Below are 20309 nucleotides of genomic sequence, written 5' to 3'. Positions count from 1 at the left end.
CTTGGCTGAGCTCCCGACCCTCCGCCCGGCTCCGCCTCGCTGGCCGGAGTAGTGCTCTCTGCCCTCTCTGCTCCCCCTGGTGCAGTTTCCTGTGCACCATGTGCGACCTCGGCATAGATGAGGCAGGAAGAGCCCGGATTTATGTTTGAACTGAATGTAGCCTGGGTGCACACGTTCATGCGCTTATTTGCATGAACCACTGCTTTGCACTTGCTTGGACGAGCACTCGAGGCACTCTAAGGCATGCTTCAAGGAATGTGTTATGAAGAGTAGACCAGCGAGGGGGTTGGGGGGAGTGAGGAGGGGTCTAGGATCTTTTGGGAAGCATGCATATTCTGGCAGGCATATGTTCAGAATTTCGTACGTAATATACATGCTGAAGGAACTTCCTGATTTTTGTAGTTGTTGCGTGTTAAATCCCAAGTGTGTAATGCCATGGAGGAAGTAACTCTAAAGCAGGATCTTCTCCAAAATGTTCAAAGAATTTGCGTGCAGATCTGTGGACAATACAACAAAAGTGAGCGGAGAAGCCCTGAATCTCTTCTAATTCTAGAAAAAGATCCCGGGTTTGGTATGTTTGTTGGGAACTCATTAAAGAAGAAATTACTCTGACAATTGTTAAAGCGGAAATGTAGGACTTTTTTCGGGATTATTGAGATAGCTGGCAAGACTATCGCAATAGAGCTGAGCTCTCCGGCTCAACTCTGAAAACAGCAAAGACGAGTTGAGGAATTATCACCCACATGAGAGTGAGGAGGTCAGTGGGTGGAATACTAAGAGGAGACAAGAAGGGTAGAGGGACTCTTGCTAAACCAACTTAACGGGATGCTTGCTGATGGCAAGCCAGGTTGATCAGATATCCAGGGTGGGGGGCTCTCTCTGTGCTGGGAGGGCTGAGGACCGGAGGGGGTGTGTATGTGTCCCATGTAGAGGCCTAGTGGAAAAGAGGGTTCAGAGGAGCCTGACTAAAATTTGGTCAAGGAGAGAATTTTGTCAAAATTTTCAGACTGTCCCTGAGAACTGAGTGCCTGCAGGGAAAGATTTCTCCAAGTTTTTGTCGCCATTCCTGTATTTATTTATATGTGACTTTGATTTCTCTCTGCCACGGAGAGGCTACAGTGGAACTGTGGCGCTCTCAATATATAAAATACAGTATGACAATCGCATCTTTGAAGTGTAATTATGGCGGACAACCAAAGACCGAGACCAAAGAGGTCTAATCGGTGGAGAGCAGTCAATTCAAATATTGGGAGAGAGGTAGATATTAGGATTTTTTGTTTGTTTTTACGCACAATCCTTTTTGTGTATAAAGTTAACATTTTTAGAGCAAGTGTGACATCTTAGGTCAAATTGATTGACATTCCCATCTTTTCTGAGAAAATGGCTGGTTCAAATGGAAAGGTGAGGGAGTCAGGAAGGAGAAGAGTACTAGGGGCACTGCTGACAGCTCACCTTCTTATAAAAAAAGTATTGATACAGGTTATGAGATAACCAAAGAGGAATATTATGCTAGGGTTTTAGGCTCTGAGAGCCCCACTGTTCTCATGCAGCTTTGGTTAGGTTTTCCCTGGGAAAGAGCCCAACCAACAGTGTCCTACCTGAATTCTTGACTTTGAACCCACAGCCCCATGATCTCAATTATTGTCACAGGCCCACCTTTGTAGAAGTCCACAACTGCTAACACGACTTACTCATAGGAACAAAGTGCTGGGGTCAGCACAATACACTGCAGACATTCATGTTTGTGGTTAAGTCACATCACTTGTCTCTGCCTGAGTTTCCTCATCTTCGGAAAGAGGGGGTTGAGCTAGTTATTGTCTGAGCTTCCCCTCGCCTCTATCATTCAGTGATTCCTTTCTCTGTAAGCCTTTGGCTTAGTCTGAATGGGGAGTGACTGAAGCTAGTCTTTGAAGTGGTGCATGGCTTTGGTACTTAGGTAGGATGGATATCTATTAGTAAGTGGTTAACAATTATGAACAGAACACCCATGGCATCAACATGGTAGTTCTTTAATGTGATTGGTCTGACTTCATCTTTCCTTCTGTTGAATTTTTGCAATACACAAACCATAGGGATTCCAAAGAGCCCAAGTCCCACAAAATACCTCTTGAACTGTAGTGTCTGCTGGTTAATACACATTTCTGACCTTCAGTACAGACTCCATGGCCCTCAGACAGCATAGCTACTGGCCCCCATTGCTCCATCTCTCAGGGACTGTGGTAGATTGAATTAATGGTCTTGCTTCTTTGTGTTTCTGTGGTAGTACACCCTGCTGTTACATAGCACACCTTGCTGAGGTCTCAGCTGTGCAGAATGTACTTCAATGCCCCTTCACTTGGCATGGCCATGTGACATGCTTTGGCCCATTGAATGTAGGTGGAAGTGACTACATGTGAGTCCTGAACATGGGTCCTAGAAGGTCTCACATATTCTCACTTATCTCTCTGGTAGCTTTTGTCCTCTGCCATGACAAAATCATGCCTAGTTAGTCACTGCCTCTCCAGCCTGGGCTCCAGAATGAGACCTGTGCTGCACAGCCATCCTGTGAACATGAGAAGAGGTCACTGTTTTGTTTTAAGCTATTCACTCCTCGGGAGGCTGGTTAGGTAGCATTTTTGTGGTGAAAGCTAATTGAGACAGTGACAACAGGCAGCCTTGGACTTAGAGCTCCCATCATTGGCCCTCATGGGGATGCTCTGAGGCAGGGGAAAGGAGAGTTGCCATTTCATGGTGGAAATCCTCAGATATGTGGACAAGGGAATCCGAGATTGAGAGTGCAGAAGTAAAGAACCAAATGGGGGGAGGGCATGCAACTGCTGGCCGTATCTTTCTCTTCCCTGGGATTCTGGCACTTCAGAGGAAGATCAAGATATGACCTCTACTTTCATATTCCCAGTAAAGCCTGAAACTATTCCTGGGAGATCGTGATAAAATGGTAAGGGAAACCCTGCTCCGGACAGTTCTTGGAAGGGTTAAAAGGTTCCTGGAGAGGCAGTGTGTTGTTAGAGAAACTCAGAGGATTAAGGAACAGGTAGAGGTCTCTCTAGAAAAAAAGCAAAGAGAATTGTACTGAGTGTAGTACAGTAGTCCCCCCTTGTTCACAGGGGACATGATCTAAGACCCCCAGTGGCTGCTTGAAACCAGTTAGTACTGAATCATTTTCTGTTCATGTCTTCCACCCACAAATTTAATACCTTTTCCATCTTAACTGAGCACTTACCATACACTGTGACCATAATTTTTGCAGTTTGGGGTGCAGCAGCAAAACTAGCATGGGTTTTGTCCTTCATTCCAATTTCATGAATAGAAGATTCGTTCTTACCATATCTTAGCAACCTCAGCATATGATTTTTTTACTTTCCTTATTGAGTTGAGAACTTTCACCTTTTCACTTAAAGGAAGCACTTTGTGATTTCTCTTTGGCATATCCAAATTACCAGCATCACTACTCTTGCACTTTGGAGCCATTATTAAGTGAAATACGTACCACTTGACGCAAGCACTGAGACACTGAGACAGATCAGTCTGATAATTGAAATGGCTACTAAGTGACTAATGGGCGGGATATGCTGGACAAAGGGATAATTCACTGTCCCAGGCAAGATGGAGGGTGATGGTGCAAGAATTCATCGTGCTACTCAGAACAGTGCACAATTTAAAACTTACGAGTTATTTCTGGAGTTTTCCATTTAATATTTTCAGACCATGGGAGACTATGGGTAACTAAAACTGTGGAAAGTTAAACCATAGATAAGGGGGACATACTGTACAGACTACAGACAGACTCCCAAATGTATAAAGGCTCAAACAATAGAAATTTATCTTTCATTTATGTAACAGTCCTCTGTGGGTGTTCCTGGTCCACAGGTGACTCTCCTCCATGCTGTGATTTAGAGACCCATGTTCCTTCCATCTTGTGGCTCTGCCACACCCTCAGGCCTTGTGATTTTCTTCATCCATCAGAGTGAAGAGGAAAGAGAAAATGGAGAATGTACCCCCCCCCCTTTTTTTTTTAGCCCTAAAGTGACACACATCTCTTTGGATAGCTCACTGTGTTCCTGAGCTATGACCTTCACAAGTATTTCTCAGTTTTTTCCTCCTTCCCCGTTAACTGAGACACGATGAAGAAGTTGGACTTGGGTTTTTCCCTTCCTCCAAGTCATTTAGGCTCTGGTAAAACACGAGTTGGTTAAGTTCTGTTAAAATAAGTTTTCCTTAAAAGCAGGCTTTTGTTAAGGAGAATAGAGTACGCTGGGCTTATTTAAAAATGGTTAATTTTCCCCTTCCCCTTCTGGATATATGAAGGGATTTTTCTCCCATATTCACCCTGAGAACCTGGTGAGGCTCCTGGACATAAAACTCAGGAAAGTGTGAGGGCTCCCAGGCAAATTTATCTCTTAAGCTAGTCGGGGCCCAGTCGCCAATAATTAGTCAATTGCCCTTTACATGTTCCTGCAAGGCTCCAGCTGCAGCTTCTGCTCCTAATAAACTATAATCCTCCATATTTGTCTGTCTCTCCAGTTTCCGGGATAGCAGTTTGTCCTGTAACCTCAATTCCCTGATGTATCTAAGACTTGTTGATTTTCAGTTTGTTCAGCTTTTTTTTTTTTTTTTTTTTTCTTTTTGTGAAGATAGGAGGGATGACTTCCAAGCTCTTCACATGTCAGACTGGCTAGGGCTTCTTTAAATAGGGAAGCTACTTATCTTTAACTTGCAGATAAGGCTATGGCAAATCTCCTACTTTACCTTTATCCTCAGAGATGACACAATTCAATAGCTAGCTTCCTTTACACCAGTGGAGTTGAGCTCAGTACAGCCCATTCATGCTGGTTCTTCTTACCTCTCAGTGTATATGTTATGTCTACAACCCTCTCTCATTCTCTTCTATAATATTCATTTATTGCTCCTAGTCTCAGCCTCTGAGGTGACACAAAACAAATCTAACATAACAGCCTTGTCGATATTTAAAAACTTCTGTTTTGTTCCTTCAAATCTCCCCTAAATGTTCCTGTTTTCTTCAATAGCTCCTCATAGGGCATGGTTTCATGCCCTATGTCCTTTGAGATTACTTATGATCTATTGTAGTTCAGGATTTTCCTGAGATCTTAGTAATACCATAATCCTCAAAGTAATTTTCCCACATATATTTTTGTGTGTATTTAGTTTTCTCTTCTTTCTACACTCAGAAGAGTCTTTTTACTGGAAAGGAAAAAGCAAACTAGTTCTTTGGCAGAAAACAAATTCTTCCCTAGCAGTGAATGCTAGGTCAGTTTCTCATGTGTCTTGTATAAGGGAAACTGAATGATATAATACTGTCCTCAACAACATTGTTTGAGAAAATGTAGTCTCAAAATTCAAATAATGTAGCTGTCAGCTTTTGCTGCACAATGGGATGTGAGTGGACATATGTGAGCAGAGAAATGACCTGTGTTTGCACAGTGGGGCTTGCCTCTGATACTCCAATGGTTGGCTATGAAGAGTTTTCCCTGGGTTTTCCCTCCTTGAGCCTGGTCTCTGGACCACATGTGGATCTGACCTTAACTCAACCCACAGCCTGGAACCAAGTCCAACCAATTCACTGCTTGAAGCAGAGCTGCCAGTGGAGCCCAGCCTAGATCATCTGATCCATAGTTGGCCTAAAGACCAGTGAACATGAAAATAAATACTTTTTAATATAAACCACTAGGTTTTGGGAGATGGGACCAGGCTGATCACTTGAGCATAAGAGGCAAGCCCCACTGTGTAAGTACATGTCAATCCTCTGCTCATATTATAACCACTAACATACTGTTGGTCAAAGCAAGTCACATGGCCAGGCCCGAAGTCAAGAGCTGGAGAAATACTCTCTCTCCACCATGAGGCCATGGTAGGAGGGTTGTCTCAGTCTGCCCAGGCTACCTTAACAAAATGCCATCGATTGGGTGGCTTAAACAGCAGACATTTATTTCTCACAGTTCTGGAGTCTGGGAAGTCCAAGATCAAGGTGCTGGCAAGGTAGGTTTCATTCTGAGGCCTCTTCTCTTGGCCTGTAGGAGACCGCCATCTCACTGTGTGTTCCCATGCACTTTCTTCAGTGCTACATGTGGAAAGAGAGTGAGAATTCCTTCTCTCTTCCTCTTCCTATAAGGCCACCAATCCTATTGGATTAGGGACCCACTCTTTTTTTTTTTTTTTTTTTTTTTTCGGTTACGTGGGCCTCTCACTGTTGTGGCCTCTCCCGTTGCAGAGCACAGGCTCCGGATGCGCAGGCTCAGCGGCCATGGCTCATGGGCCCAGCCGCTCCGCGGCATGGGGGATCTTCCCGGACCAGGGCACGAACCCGTGTCCCCTGCATCGGCAGGCAGACTCTCAACCACTGCGCCACCAGGGAAGCCCTAGGGACCCACTCTTACAACCTCGTTTAAACGTAATTACTTCCCAAAGACCCCATGTCCAAATAAAGTCATGTTGAGGGGCAAGGCTTCAATATATGAATTTTTAGAGGGCAATTCAGTCCATAGTAGGTGTCACTGTATAATACTACCACAAGGGATAAATAATTGGAAACAATAATTCAATCTGCAAAATTATTCATGACCCTCCCTTGTGCAAAATATACTCACACCCATTCCAAGATCCATCCCCACCCCCAAGTCTCATCTAATCACAGCATCAGCTCAAAGTCCAGATTTTCATGACTACATCAGGTCTGCTTGATCAGGAGACCTGTGATCTAAGAAGGCAAGTTACCCTCCTCCCCAGCTCTGCACACCCTGTATAGAATGAGAGCACAGGGACAGGATAACCACAATGGACACTTTGATTTGAAAGAGGCTGAGCAGTCTTTTTTTCTTTTGCGGTACACGGGCCTCTCACTGTTGTGGCCTCTCCCGTTGCGGAGCACAGGCTCCGGACGCGCAGGCTCAGCGGCCATGGCTCACGGGCCCAGCCGCTCCGCGGTATGTGGGATCCTCCCAGACCAGGGCATGAACCCCTGTCCCCTGCATCGGCAGGCGGACTCTCAACCGCTGCGCCACCAGGGAAGCCCTGAGCAGTCATATTTATAACAATTCTGAAAGCCCAGTAGGCAAGTGTTGTCAGGTTTCACTGTCCTGGGGGGTTGGGAATGTCTCTTGGTTAGGCCCTGGGTCTGCTTCTGGGAGCGACTCCGAAGCTCATGTCCTTTACCACTATGGCTCCACACTCTGGGAGGTCCTTCACTTTCCATCATTCTCCTTAGCCTCTTCTGAAGAGGCCATAAGGGAGCATGCCCATCGTGGTGGCAGAGTGGCCTTCTCAACCTGCACCCTGCCTCTCTAAAATATAGAGGCTTACAGATCCTTATTCATTGTGAACACCCTCGGGGTTGTTTTTTTTGTCTTTATACTCTGGGTTTGTGAGGCACCTTTTGCAAACACAGCCCTCCTAAAAACTTTGTGAATTTTCTAAGTATTTGATTACAATCTGCATCATGCATCCAAAGACACACGTACCACTCTTTGGGGGATAAGCGCTCTCTCGCGCTCTCTCTCTCTCTCCCTCCCTCCCTCCCTCCCTCCCTCCCTCTCCCTCCCTCCCTCCCTCCCTCTCGCGCTCGCTCTCTCTCTCTCTCTCTCTCTCTCTCTCTCTCTCTCTCTCTCTCTCTCTCTCTCTCTCTCGACACAGTTAAGGAAATGTGGGGCACTTCAGGCTTCTGGGCCAAGCTTTTTGTTATTTCTAGTGGTCCTTTTGTGTAGTTGGAAGGATCTGCTCTGTGATACTTTAGTCCTTTCCAAGGTCTTAAAAAGAGCTATACTTTTGATTTGGTCTTTTTCTCAAGTCCGTGTTTTAATAGCCACTCCTGTGATTTGATGGGAAATAGTTTCGTTTCCCCTACTCTGCAATTTCTGTGATCTCTATATTCCCTCTAATCTCTGCTTGAAATCTGGCCAGTTTTTTCTCAGCTCATTTCGTAGCTGTCTTTACTCTAGTACTTTATCAAATGTAACTAGTAACAGCTAGTCCACAGCCAACAGTCTGCCTTAAAACTTTGTCCTCATTTCATTAGTTACTTGCCTTTCCAGGAACTACAGGTGACAGTTTTATCAAATATTTTACCGCTATATAAAACGTCATCATTTTCCAGTTGATAACAGTTTCTGGGCCACCTGCTTCCCAGCCCAATTTTTTTACACTTTTGTTATAGCAGCAGCTCACCTCTACTCACAAACTTTCTGTTAGTCAGCTTCAACTGTATTACATATATTCCCAAACTCAGTGTCTTACAAAAACAAGCATTTATTTTTATGCTCATGGGCCTGCATGTCAACTATTGTTTAGCTGATCTCAGCTGGGCTCACCTGGGTAGCTCTGCTTAGGCAGTGGGTTGGCTGCACATGTTTCCAGCTTGTGAGCTGGGCTCAGGTGTGCTCACGTGTGTTTGCTTTAGGTTCCAGATTGAAGGGACAGCAGCTACTAGAAGAAAACTCTTTTCATGGTGGATTACAGGCACACAGGAAGGCAACAGCATCTGTAAGAAAGCACATTTCAAGTCTTCATTTATTTACGCATATCCTGTTGGCCAAAGCAAGTCACGTGGCCGTGCCCAAAGTAAGGGGCAGAGAAACATATGCCCTGCCTACCTTGAGGCCATAGGAATTATGTCTGCGTATGTACAAAGACTGGAAGAAAACATAGAGAAATGAAAATGATTCATATGATAGAACAGTGGAATTGTATGTAATTAAAATTTTTTCTAACATTATTATAAATGTTTTCATAATAATTTTAATTAGAATCCTATGGATCTTAGGAGTATGAAATAATTGTAGAATAATCGTATAATAAAATAAAATATGTCCAGAAAAAAAAGGGTGTGGGCATAAAATACCACAGGAGCATAAAGAATTGGGACCAATAACGCATAATAATTTAGTACAAATTGCAATCTTTGTTTGCTTTTCTGCTGACTTCCTGTTATTAGGAGCCCAAATGATGTGGTATAAAGACATGGCAGGGAGGAGAAGCATTCCATAATCCTCTGATTAGGTCTCTCAGTCTTTTCATGAGCCCGTGTTCCTGGCTTTCTCAGGTGCTTCTCTGCTTCCCACACCTTCACCCTTAAGTGAGACAGGAAGAGGGGGATGGAGCTGGATATTTCCCTTCTCCCAGGTCAGTTGGGCTCTGCTAAAACCCCAAGTTGTTTAGCCTCTGGTAAAATAGTTTCCCTTGAGGGCAGGATTTTGTTAAAAAGAACAGAATAGGGATTGCATTGAATCTATAGATTGCTTTCTTTACAGAATTAGAACAAAAATTTTTACAATTTGTGTGGAAACACAAAAGACCCTGAACGGCCAAAGCAATCTTGAGAAGGAAAAACGGGGCTGGAGGAATCAGGATCCCCAATTTTAAACTATACTACAAAGCTACAGTAATCAAGACAGTATGGTACTGGAACAAAAACAGAAACATAGATCAATGGAACAGGTTAGAAAGCCCAGAGATAAGCCCACACACATGTGGTCAACTAATGTATGACAAAGAAGGCAAGGAGATACAATGGGGAAAAGACAGCCTCTTCAGTAAGTGGTGCTGGGAAAACTGGACAGCTACATGTAAAAGAATGAAATTAGAACACTCCCTAACACCATACACAAAAATAAACTCAAAATGGATTCAAGACCTAAATGTAAGGCCAGACACTATAAAACTCTTAGAGGAAAGCATAGGCAGAACATTCTAGGACATAAATCACAGCAAGATCCTTTTTGATCTACCTCCTAGAGTAATGGAAATAAAAACTAAACAAATGGGACCCAATGAAACTGAAAAGCTTTTGCACAGCAAAGGAATCTATAAACAAGATCAAAAGACAACCCTCAGAATGGGAGAAAATATTTGCAAAAGAAGCAACTGACAAAGGAGTAATCTCCAAAATATATAAACAGCTCATGCAGCCCAACATTAAAAAAACAAACAACCCAATCAAAAACTGGGCAGAAGACCTAAATATACCTTTCTCCAAAGAAGACATACAGATTGCCAAGAGGCATATGAAAAGATGCTCAACATCACTAATTATTAGAGAAATGCAAGTCAAAACTACAATGAAGTATCACCTCACACCAGTTAGAATGGGCATCATCAAAAAATCTACAAGCAACAAATGCTGGCGAGGGTGTGGAGAAAAGGGAACCCTCTTGCACTGTTGGTGGGAATGTAAATAGATACAGCCACTGTGGAGAACAGTACGGAGGTTCCTTAATAAACTAAAAATAGAATTACCGTATGATCCAGCAATCCCATTCCTGGGCACATACCCAGAGAAAACCATAATTCAAAAAGACACATGCACCCCACTGTTCATTTCAGCACTGTTTACAATAGCCAGGTCATGGAAGCAACCTAAATGCCCATTGACAGATGAATGGATAAAGAAGATGTGGTACATATATACAATGGAATATTACTCAGCCATAAAAAGGAATGAAATTGGGTCATTTGTAGAGATGTGGATGGACCTAGAGAACGTCATACAGAGTGAAGAAAGTCAGAAAGAGAAAAACAAATATTGCATATTAATGCATATATATGGAATCTAGAAAAATGGTACAGATGAACCGGTTTGCAAGGTAGAAATAGAGACACAGATGTAGAGAACAAATGTATGGACACCAAAGGGGGAAAGTGTTGGGCGGGGCAGGCATGGTGTGATGAATTGGGAGATTGGGACTGACATATATACACTAATACATATAAAATAGATAACTAATAAGAACCTGCTGTATAAAAAAATAAATAAAATAAAATTTTAAAAAATACAAAAAAACAGAACAAAAAAGAACAGAACACTATGGACTTGTTTCAAAAAACCTACTTGTCCTCTTCCCTTGCCAGAAACATGAGGGGAATTTTCTCTGATCTTTTCTCTGAGGACCTGATGGGGCTCCTGAAGGTAAAACTTATGAATGCTAAGGGCTCCACTAAGACTCAGCCCCTGGAATTTTTAACTTATAGCTGGTCCACACTTAGACTCTAGCAAGTGTTTCTACCCATACTGGCTCCAGCGGTGGACTCCTTCTCCCAGGAAGCTGTGATTCTCTGTATTCACCTGTCTCTCTAATTTTCAGTGTGGCGACTTGCCTTACGGCCTCAATTTTCTCACAGATCTAAGAAGGGTTGTTGATTTTGTTTTTTCAGCCTTTCTTCTTGGGAGGACAAGAATGACCACCTCCAAGCCCTTTACATGTCAGAGAGAAACTGCTTTTCTTATTAGAAAAAAAGAAAACTTTTTCTCATGGAAAAGAATAGAAATTGCTTGAAATTCTCATGACACACATGTAACTGCTGAATATGGTTGTTTCTTAGGAAAAGTTGAGGGAATAACATAGAAATGTAACTCAGTAAAGGTGAATCAGTAAGGTGATAAATGGATGACATTTACTATTTATCCCTTAGGTGTCCAATTCTTGATGTAAGGAGTGAATTTAGAGATTTTGGAGGAGTAGATGGAAGCTAATTTGTGGGTCAGTCTTGTCTGAATAGCATTGCTGCCAGCCTAGCTTTTGCTAGAAGCTTGAAGAGAGATGATTTGCAAATGAGAAACAGAAACGCTGGTGTTTTATATTGCCCACAGGAAGACTCCATGTGCTCAGGAATCCACATCACCGGGGAAGGGCAGGGTGGGACAGAGTTGACATGCAGTGACAAAATTACAAACATTAAGTGACCTGGATAGAAGGGTACCTGCGGGCAAAGCCAGACTTTTCTTTATGAAAGTAATTTTAGATCCGTTTCAGCCCATGCTGGTTGGAATCCTTAAGGTTCTAAACCTCAAGCATGGTAAAGTACTGAATAATTTTTGCCTTGAAAAACTTTCAAGCAGATGTTACTAGTTGTCCTACAGAGGTTATGGAAAAACAGTAGTCCCATGAATCATCTACTGGTCTTTTCTATCAGCATAAATGCATGTTACATGCTTCCCCCTCCTTCTTCCTTAAGTGAGACAGGAAGACAGGGCTGGAGTTGGTTATTTCCCTCCCCAGTTCTCAATCTGCGTCTTACTAGACTATGGTACCTTGTTACATTACTGTCCCCCAAAGGTCATGTGTCTCAGGCTCCACCCCCACGTGATGTCCTTCCACATCAACTCTGGACTCGGCCATGGGGCTTGTGTTGACCAATGAGTCATCAGCAAGTCTGAAGCAAGCAGAGGCTTGATAAGCATTTGTGCATTGATACTGGCTCTCTTGGAGCCCAGTTGCCAAGGAAACAAGTCTGTGCTCTCCTGCTGGAGAGGTGATGTGGAGGAGAATCAAGATGTGGCAGGCCAAACTGACCACCAGATCTATCAATGAGGCCCTCGGGAAAGAGTCAGCTCCCAGCCAACCTGCTGTCTGACTGCAGCTGCTTAAGTGTCCCTAAGCAAGACCATTAGAAGTGCTGCCTAGGAGTGGTGTCTGCATCACGGTGGTGTAAGACAGTTCTCCTGTGTATCCCTCCCTTTTAAACAACGAAATAGGTATCCATCCATGAACATAAGGGCCTCTGTGGGTGTTGTGGGATCTAGCACCACATGCCAAGGAATCTGGGAGAAGTCTTGTCCCCGGTGATTTCAGTAATAGGCAGACAGACCTTGGTATAGGCTGTGGAAACGGGGAGCCAGCAAACCTGCCCAGACCTCTCTCAGCACAGTCAGGAAAAAACCTGGAGAGTGCTGCCCTGGGTAGATATCCATGCATGAAGGAGAATTTGCAAAAGTCCAGCTTTCCCAAGGAGAGATTCCAGCACACTATTCTAGAAAAAAAAAAAATGAGTTTGATTGCAGTGGAGGTGGGGGTAAGAGAAACTTTCCCAGGTCCCCCACCCCTTGAGGTGGGACCTCCATGACAAGGGGGACAGAGGATATTGGGAAAGAAGCAGAGAAGGGACTTCATTCCTGCTGATTGCACTCAGCAGGAAGTCTGCCCACAAGCCTCTGGGAGTACCGAACCCAGGAATCTATCAGATCCGTGGGCACCTCCAAGGCCCCAAGTGCTAAACCCACACCTTCCCCAACTCTGCACCGACACCTGCTGTGCACTTCCACACGAGGCATCGATAGAGAGCCCCAGTAGACTGGGAGCATTCAGAAAACACGCCACTATCTGTGGGCAAGGAGAAACCATAAACTTGAGCTATAGCGCCATCTTCTGGAAAACAAAAGAGAGGTTTCCACTAGCTAGCCTAGTGACTGGTAGGAAGACATAACAGCTTAAGAATCCTGCCACAAGAGGGAGCAAGAAGACAGGAGCAAAGACAGGTACAGAGACAGATTAAACCCCAGATACTAGCGCTCAAATACATAAAATCAGAAATGAAGGAGGAGACATTACAACTAATAATACAGAGATATAAAGCATCATAAGAGACGCTTATGGATAATTACATGCCAACACACTGGATAACCTAGAAGAAATGGATAAATTCCTAGAAACACATAACCTACCAGGACTGAATCAGGAAGAAATACAAAATCTTAATAAACCAATAATGAATAAGGAGATTGAATAAGTAATGAAAACGCTCCCAACACAGAAAATCCCAGTACCAGTTGGGTTCACTAGTGAATTCTACCAAACATTTAAAGAAAAATTAATACCAATCCTTCTCAAACTCTTCCAAAAGATTGAAGAGGAGGGAACACTTCCAAACCCATTTTATGAGACCGGAATTACTCTAACACACCTGATGCAAAAATTCTCAACAAAATATTAGCAAACTGAACTCAACAACACGTTAAAAGGATTATACACCATAAGCAAGTAGGATTTATCCCTGGGATGCAAGGATAGTTCAACATAGGCAAATTAATAACGTGATAGACCACGTTAATAGAACGAAAGATAAAAATCTTATGATTATCTCAATAGATGAGGAAAAAGCATTTGACAAAATACAACATGATTAAAACTTTCAAAAAATTAGGTAAAGAGGGAACATACCTCAACATAACAAAGGCTCTATATAACAAACTCACAGCTAACATTATACTCAATGGTGAAAAGTTGAAAGCTTTTCCTCTAAGATCAGGAACAAGGGTACCCATTCTTACCACTCTTATTCAACATAGTGCTGGAAGTCTTAGCTAGAGCAATTAGGCAAGACAAAGACATAAAAGACATGCAAATAAGAAAGGAAGAAGTAAAATTGTCTTTGTTTACAGATGATATGATTTTATATGAAGAAAATCCTAAAGACTCAGCCAAAAAACTGTTGGAACTCATGAATGAATTCAGGGAAGTTGCAGGATGTAAAATTAACATTCAGAAATCCGTTACATTTCTATACACTAACAACAAAACATCTGAAAAAAAAATGAAGTAAACGATCTCATTCACGATTGAATCAAAAATAAAATACTTAGGAATAAATTTAAACAAGGAGCTGAAAGATCTGTACAATGAAAACTACATGGCCTAATGAAAAACATTGAAGAAGATGCAAACAGATGGAAAGATATCCCGTGTTCGTGGGTCAGAAGAATTAATATTGCTAAAATGTCCATACTACCTAAAGTGATCTGTAGATTTAATGCAATCCCTCTCAAAATTCCAATGGCATTTTTCATAGAAATAGAAAACACAATCCTAAAATTTGTATGGAACCACAGAAACTAGACTAGCCAAAGCATTCACGAGAAAGAAGAACAAAGCCAGAGGCATCACATATCTTCATTTCAAAGTATATTACAAAGCTATAGTAATTTACAAAATATTGTACTGGCATAAAAATAGACAAATAGACCAATGGAACACAATAGAGAGCCCAGAAATCAACCCTCATGTGTATGGTCAACTAATATTTGACAAAGGAGCCAGGAATATTTAATGGAGAAAGGATAGTCTCTTCAATAAATGATGCTGGAAAAACTGGATAACCACATGCAGAGCAATGAAATTAGATCCCGATCTTGCACCACTCACAAAAATTAACTCAAAATGAATTAAAAACGTAAACATAAAACCTGATACTATAAAATTCCTAGAAGAAAACCTAAAGAAGAAACTCCTTGATGTTGGATTGGGTAATAATTTTTTTGATATGACACCAAAACCACAACTAATAAAAGAAAAAAATCAACAAGGGGGACTACATCAAACAAAAAAGCTTCTGCACAGCAAAAGAAACAAAGAATATGAAAATCAACCTACAGAACAGGAGAAAATATTTGTAAGTCATATATCGAATAAGGTGTTAATATCCATGATATCTAAAGAATTCATACAACTCAATAACAACAACAACAAAACCCCAAACAATCTGATTAAAGATAAGTGGATAAGCTGATAGGCATTTTTCTAAAGAGTGCATACAAATGGCCAACAGGTGCCAAAAAAAATGCTCAGTGTCACTAGTCATCAGCGAAATGCAAATCAAAACTACAGTGAGATATCCCCTCATACCTATTAGAATGGGCATCATCAGAAAGACAAAAAATAACAAGTGCTGGCGAGTATGTGGAGAAAAGGGAACCTTTGTGCACTGTTGGTAGGAATGTAAGTTGGTTCGGCCTCTATGGAAAACAGTATGGAAGCTCCTTTAAAAAATTAAAATACAACTACCACAGGACCCAGCAATCCCACTTCAAAGGGATATATTCAAAGGAAATGAAAACAGGAGTTAGAAGAGATATCTGCACACCCATGTTTAGTGTAGCACTATTCACAATAGCCCAGATAAGGAAACAACCTAACTGTCCGTCAGTGGATGAATGGATATACGTATAATGGAATCGTATATAGCCATGAGAAAGAAGAAGATCCTGCCACTTGCAACAACATGGATGGATCAGACAAACACTGCATAATATCACTTATGTGGAATTTTAAAAAGCCCAACTTAAAGAAATAGAAACTAAACTGATGGTGTGAAGGTTACCAGGGACTAAGTAATGGGGGAAAAGGGCAGATGCTGGTCAAAGAGTATAAACTTCTTTCCAAGATGAATACATTTTGGAAATCTAACGTGCAACGTGATGATTATAGTTAATACTGTATTATATGCTTGCAAGCTGCTAAAAGAGTAGATCTTAAATGTTCTCACTACAAAAAAAGAAATGGTAATTATGTGACATGATGCAGATGTTAGCTAACAATATGGTGGTAACCATTTTGCAATATAGAAGTCTATCAAGCCAACACATTGTATGCCTTCAACTTACACAGTATTATATGTTAATTATTTCTCAATAAACCTAAAGGAAAAAAATCCAAAATACTGCCTACTGAGCCCAGTCCAAATTATTGACCTACAGAATCATAAGCAGAAAATGATTAAGTCACTAAGTTTGGGGGTGTTTTTAATGTATAATAGACAGCTGATATGCTCAACTAATTAGCATTTGACAAAGTTGATCATGCTTATTATATATGTATATTTTTTTCAAATTATGGTAAAATATACATAACATAAAACTTACCAACTTAAAAACATTTTAAGTGCATAACTCAGTTACATAAAAAGCATTCACATGTAAAACCACCACCACTATTTATTTCCAGAACTTTTTCATCATCCCAAACAAAAATTCTCTACCCATTAAATAATAACTTCCCATTTCCCCCTCCCCTATTCCCTGACAACCATCATTTTACTTTCTGTTTCTATGAATTTGCCTATTTTAGTACTTCATATAAGTAGAATCATATATGTTTCCTTTTGTTCCTGGCTTATTTCACTTAGCATAAAGTCTTCAAGTTTCATCCATGTTGTAGCATGTACCAGAGTTTCCTTGTTTTTAAGGCAAATAATATTACATTCTATGTATATGCCAAATTTTGTTATCCATTTATCAGTTGATGGACATTTGGGTTGCCTTTACCTTTTGGTTATTGTGGAAAATGCTGGCATGAAGATTGGTACACAAGTATCTGTTTGAGTCCCTGTATGTCTTTCTTTTTAAAACCCCTTCTTCCAGGATGTTTTTTCTCTTATTTCACTAACTGCTTCTTCTCATATTTCTTTGTCATTCTTACCTGCCACACTTTTGAACATTTGAATGCCTCAGAGCTCATTTCTTAGATTTCTCTTTCTATACTCATTTCCTTATTCAGTCTGGTCCCCTGGCTTTAAATTCCCACATTTGAGATGAGACCCACATTTATGTTCCAGCTTGCAACATAACTACAAACTCACACTCAGCTGTCTACCAGAAATACTTATTTGTATGTTTAATAGGCATCTTAAACTAAATCAGTCCAAACTTTAAATCCTGATATTACCCTCAAATTATTCTTCTATTGTTCCCATCTTATCAAGTAACAGTTCCGTCCTAACAGTTTCTCTGGCCAAGTTATTCTTGATTCCTGTGTTTTTCTTTTAATTCATTTGGAAATCCTGTAGGCTGTACCTTCAAAATATATCCCTAGTCGTTCCTCCTCCACCTGAAATGAACCACCAGCATCTGTTACCTAGGTTAGAGAGAGAGAGTAACTTGTCAGAGGTCTTACAGCTGGTTAGTGGTTGCCTTGGCCGGCAGTGACACTGTGCAGGACCCCATGTTGGTACATCAGGTACCCTGTAGGCCTGTGAGAGGCGCTGTGGACAAGGAAAGCCAATCCCATCCAGAATAGGTTTCAATTCAGTAAGGATGAATTGATGCTCCTTCTATGGTGAAAGAGGTCTGATGCAATCAACTTGCCACCAAGTGGCTGGCTGGCCCCTTCAAGCTCAGTGTTAAGCTCTGCTACTGGAATATCAAATTTTCATCAGTGGCAGGACCCTTAGTGAGAAGGAGCCCATTTTGAGGGGCCTCTTCATAAAAGGCCTGATACCATGGCCATTATGGATCCATTGCACAAGCCCAGGAGTGGCTGAGAAAAGAGCCTGACCAAGGAGAGAGGACCTCTGCCAGGTTATTGAGGGACTCCTCTTTCCTGGGCGTCAGTGTGAGAAGCATAGATTTACACGCTTGTGCTCATGCCAACAGGTCCCTCCACATGCCCCCATGTGTCTCCAGTCTTCCAATTTTGCTTCTTCTAGGACCCTGGTCAACCAGTGAATCCATTGTCACTACACAGGAGTCCAAGTATAACCCATCTCTTCCTCCATTCAAGGTAAATAAACAAGCACACTGCTCACAGTTCTGGCCACTGGGAGGATTTCGCTTCACTGCTGCCTTCCAGATCATTCGGGTTCAGCTTTCACCCACATATGGAGGTAATCAATCTGTGTACAGGCCCTGAGATTTTCTTCCTCCATCAGCTGGTTGTAGGCCCCGCTCACCCCAGAAATAAATTGAAGGAAAGATGTCCATGTATCAGAATAGATGACATCGGGTTTTAGACCATCTGCTCATGCAACTTAGTTTTGCTCTCCTGACCTGATCAGGCTGGATCCCAAATATTTTATTTCCATTGTCTAATGATTTGCTTCTGTTCTCTGTGAATCTTATGACTCAGTGGATTTGGTAATTCGGCTCGTTAAGGACAGCTTCTGCAGCTTATTCAGGACACACTGTTCTCATGGCAGAAGGCAGGAACACAAGAGACCAAAAGAGCCCTGCATGTGCATTTAGAATTTCTGGTCACTCATGTTGTATACACATGCACATACACCCCATTGTCACCTGGCCAAGTGTGACAAGGGGGTGTGGAACTATATTTTACCCGTGAAGAGACAGGGCAAGGGAGGGGCTGTATAATGCTCTTACAAGAGAGGGAGCAGAGAGTTGGGAGTAAAATACCATCTGCCACATTCTTGAAGCCTTCTTTGACCAATCCTGCCCATCACGATCTCTTCTTTAGTCTTCCTGTGATATCTATTGTCTAGACCACTCACAGTTTTCTCCTTAGTTGTGTAGAGTTTCTGTTATGCTTTGGTTTGGGTTTATTTTCCTTCCCGTAAGCTTGAGAATAGGAGCCAGGAATTACATTTCCCTTAAATCTTTCAGTACAGTGCTGAGAGCACCTCACTTCCTCAATATAATTAGCTAAGGGGTTGATAACCTCTTTGTGACAAAATCATCAGCCACATCAGTTTTTATCTGGTAGCTCAAGGATCCCTGAAGATGCACTCAGGAGATATTCTCCTCTTATTACTTTACATATATGAGAAGCTACTTCTTTTAAAGGTGATTCAGAAAAGAGCAAGTTCAGAGAAGAAAAAGAAGGCTCAACAAATATTTGTTATAGGCGCATAGATATACTCCTCCTTTGCGGAGCTTACAGTTTAGCATTTACAAATCCTGGGGTATTTTCTGATCATCACAGAGAAAAGACCGATTTCATCTCAATTTCTAAAAAGTGTTTTGGTGAGATGGACATCAGGGGTGTGTTATCTTATTCCCTCATAACATTAATATGGAAAGTCAGTTTATATTTAATCACTAGGTGGTGACATTATGGTGTAGTTAGACATAATGTATTCGGATTCTCTATTTGCCAGACAATTCTAGTCAATATTACCAGCAGCTGTTAGGCAAAGGCGACAACTAGTCCATTAAGCCAGATGTTTCTGATCATCAGAAGCTCTGGGTTGTTTTTTTTTCTTCTGTAAAGTGGATTAATGCAAGAATCTAGTTTGTTTATATAGTTATTAGACTATTAGACTTGTTTATATGTTTATATAGTTATTAGACTCTTTCTTATGTCATCATCTTGAATTAAACAATCTGTGACTAAATGCTAATCTCTGGTTGGCTTCTGTTTTAGCCAAGCTATCGAAGGTCAGGAGACCCTGAGCTGCTCTGTGCATCCCTCTGACCACAAGGAGTGCCTCATGGGAAATGAGAGGCCTCTCTGAACATCAAAAAGGGAGCTGGTGTTTTGCTTGCCCACTGATCTGGAGTTGTGACAGAGATAAAATTGTAATTTCTAAGGCTCAGTCTGGTCTTGCCTTAGGTACCTATCTAAGCCTTATGTAACGTGTAATTTTACCGTCAGAAGGACCTGGATTTGACTCCTAACCCCAGGCAAGTTGTATTTTCCTATTTGCAAAACGTGGGCAATACGAATTTTGCTACCAAGGGCTGCTGAAGGCCTAAGTGTGAATCGATATCTATAACTTTGTCTATATCACATTCATACTCATATCTACTAATAATACTGCCCTGCCATGATAGGGGCACTCAACAATTATCAATGTACTCCCTCATCCCTTTATTCCTCATATCAAACTCTCTTCTAGACAAGCCAGTCTTCTCACTGACTCCAAATATGTTTTTCTCATTCTCACCTTCAGGTAGTGATGAAATAGGAACAAATGGAAAAATGAATATCCTTTCCTCAATCTTCCCTCTCAAAATTCTATCCTTCCTTTGAGATTCACTTAAAACACAGCTCTCTCTCTCTGTCACAATGATCATGTCTTAA

This window comes from Phocoena sinus, chromosome 1, assembly GCF_008692025.1.
Source record: "Phocoena sinus isolate mPhoSin1 chromosome 1, mPhoSin1.pri, whole genome shotgun sequence".
NCBI classification, from domain to species: domain Eukaryota; kingdom Metazoa; phylum Chordata; class Mammalia; order Artiodactyla; family Phocoenidae; genus Phocoena; species Phocoena sinus.
This window is presented reverse-complemented; position numbering follows the sequence as displayed.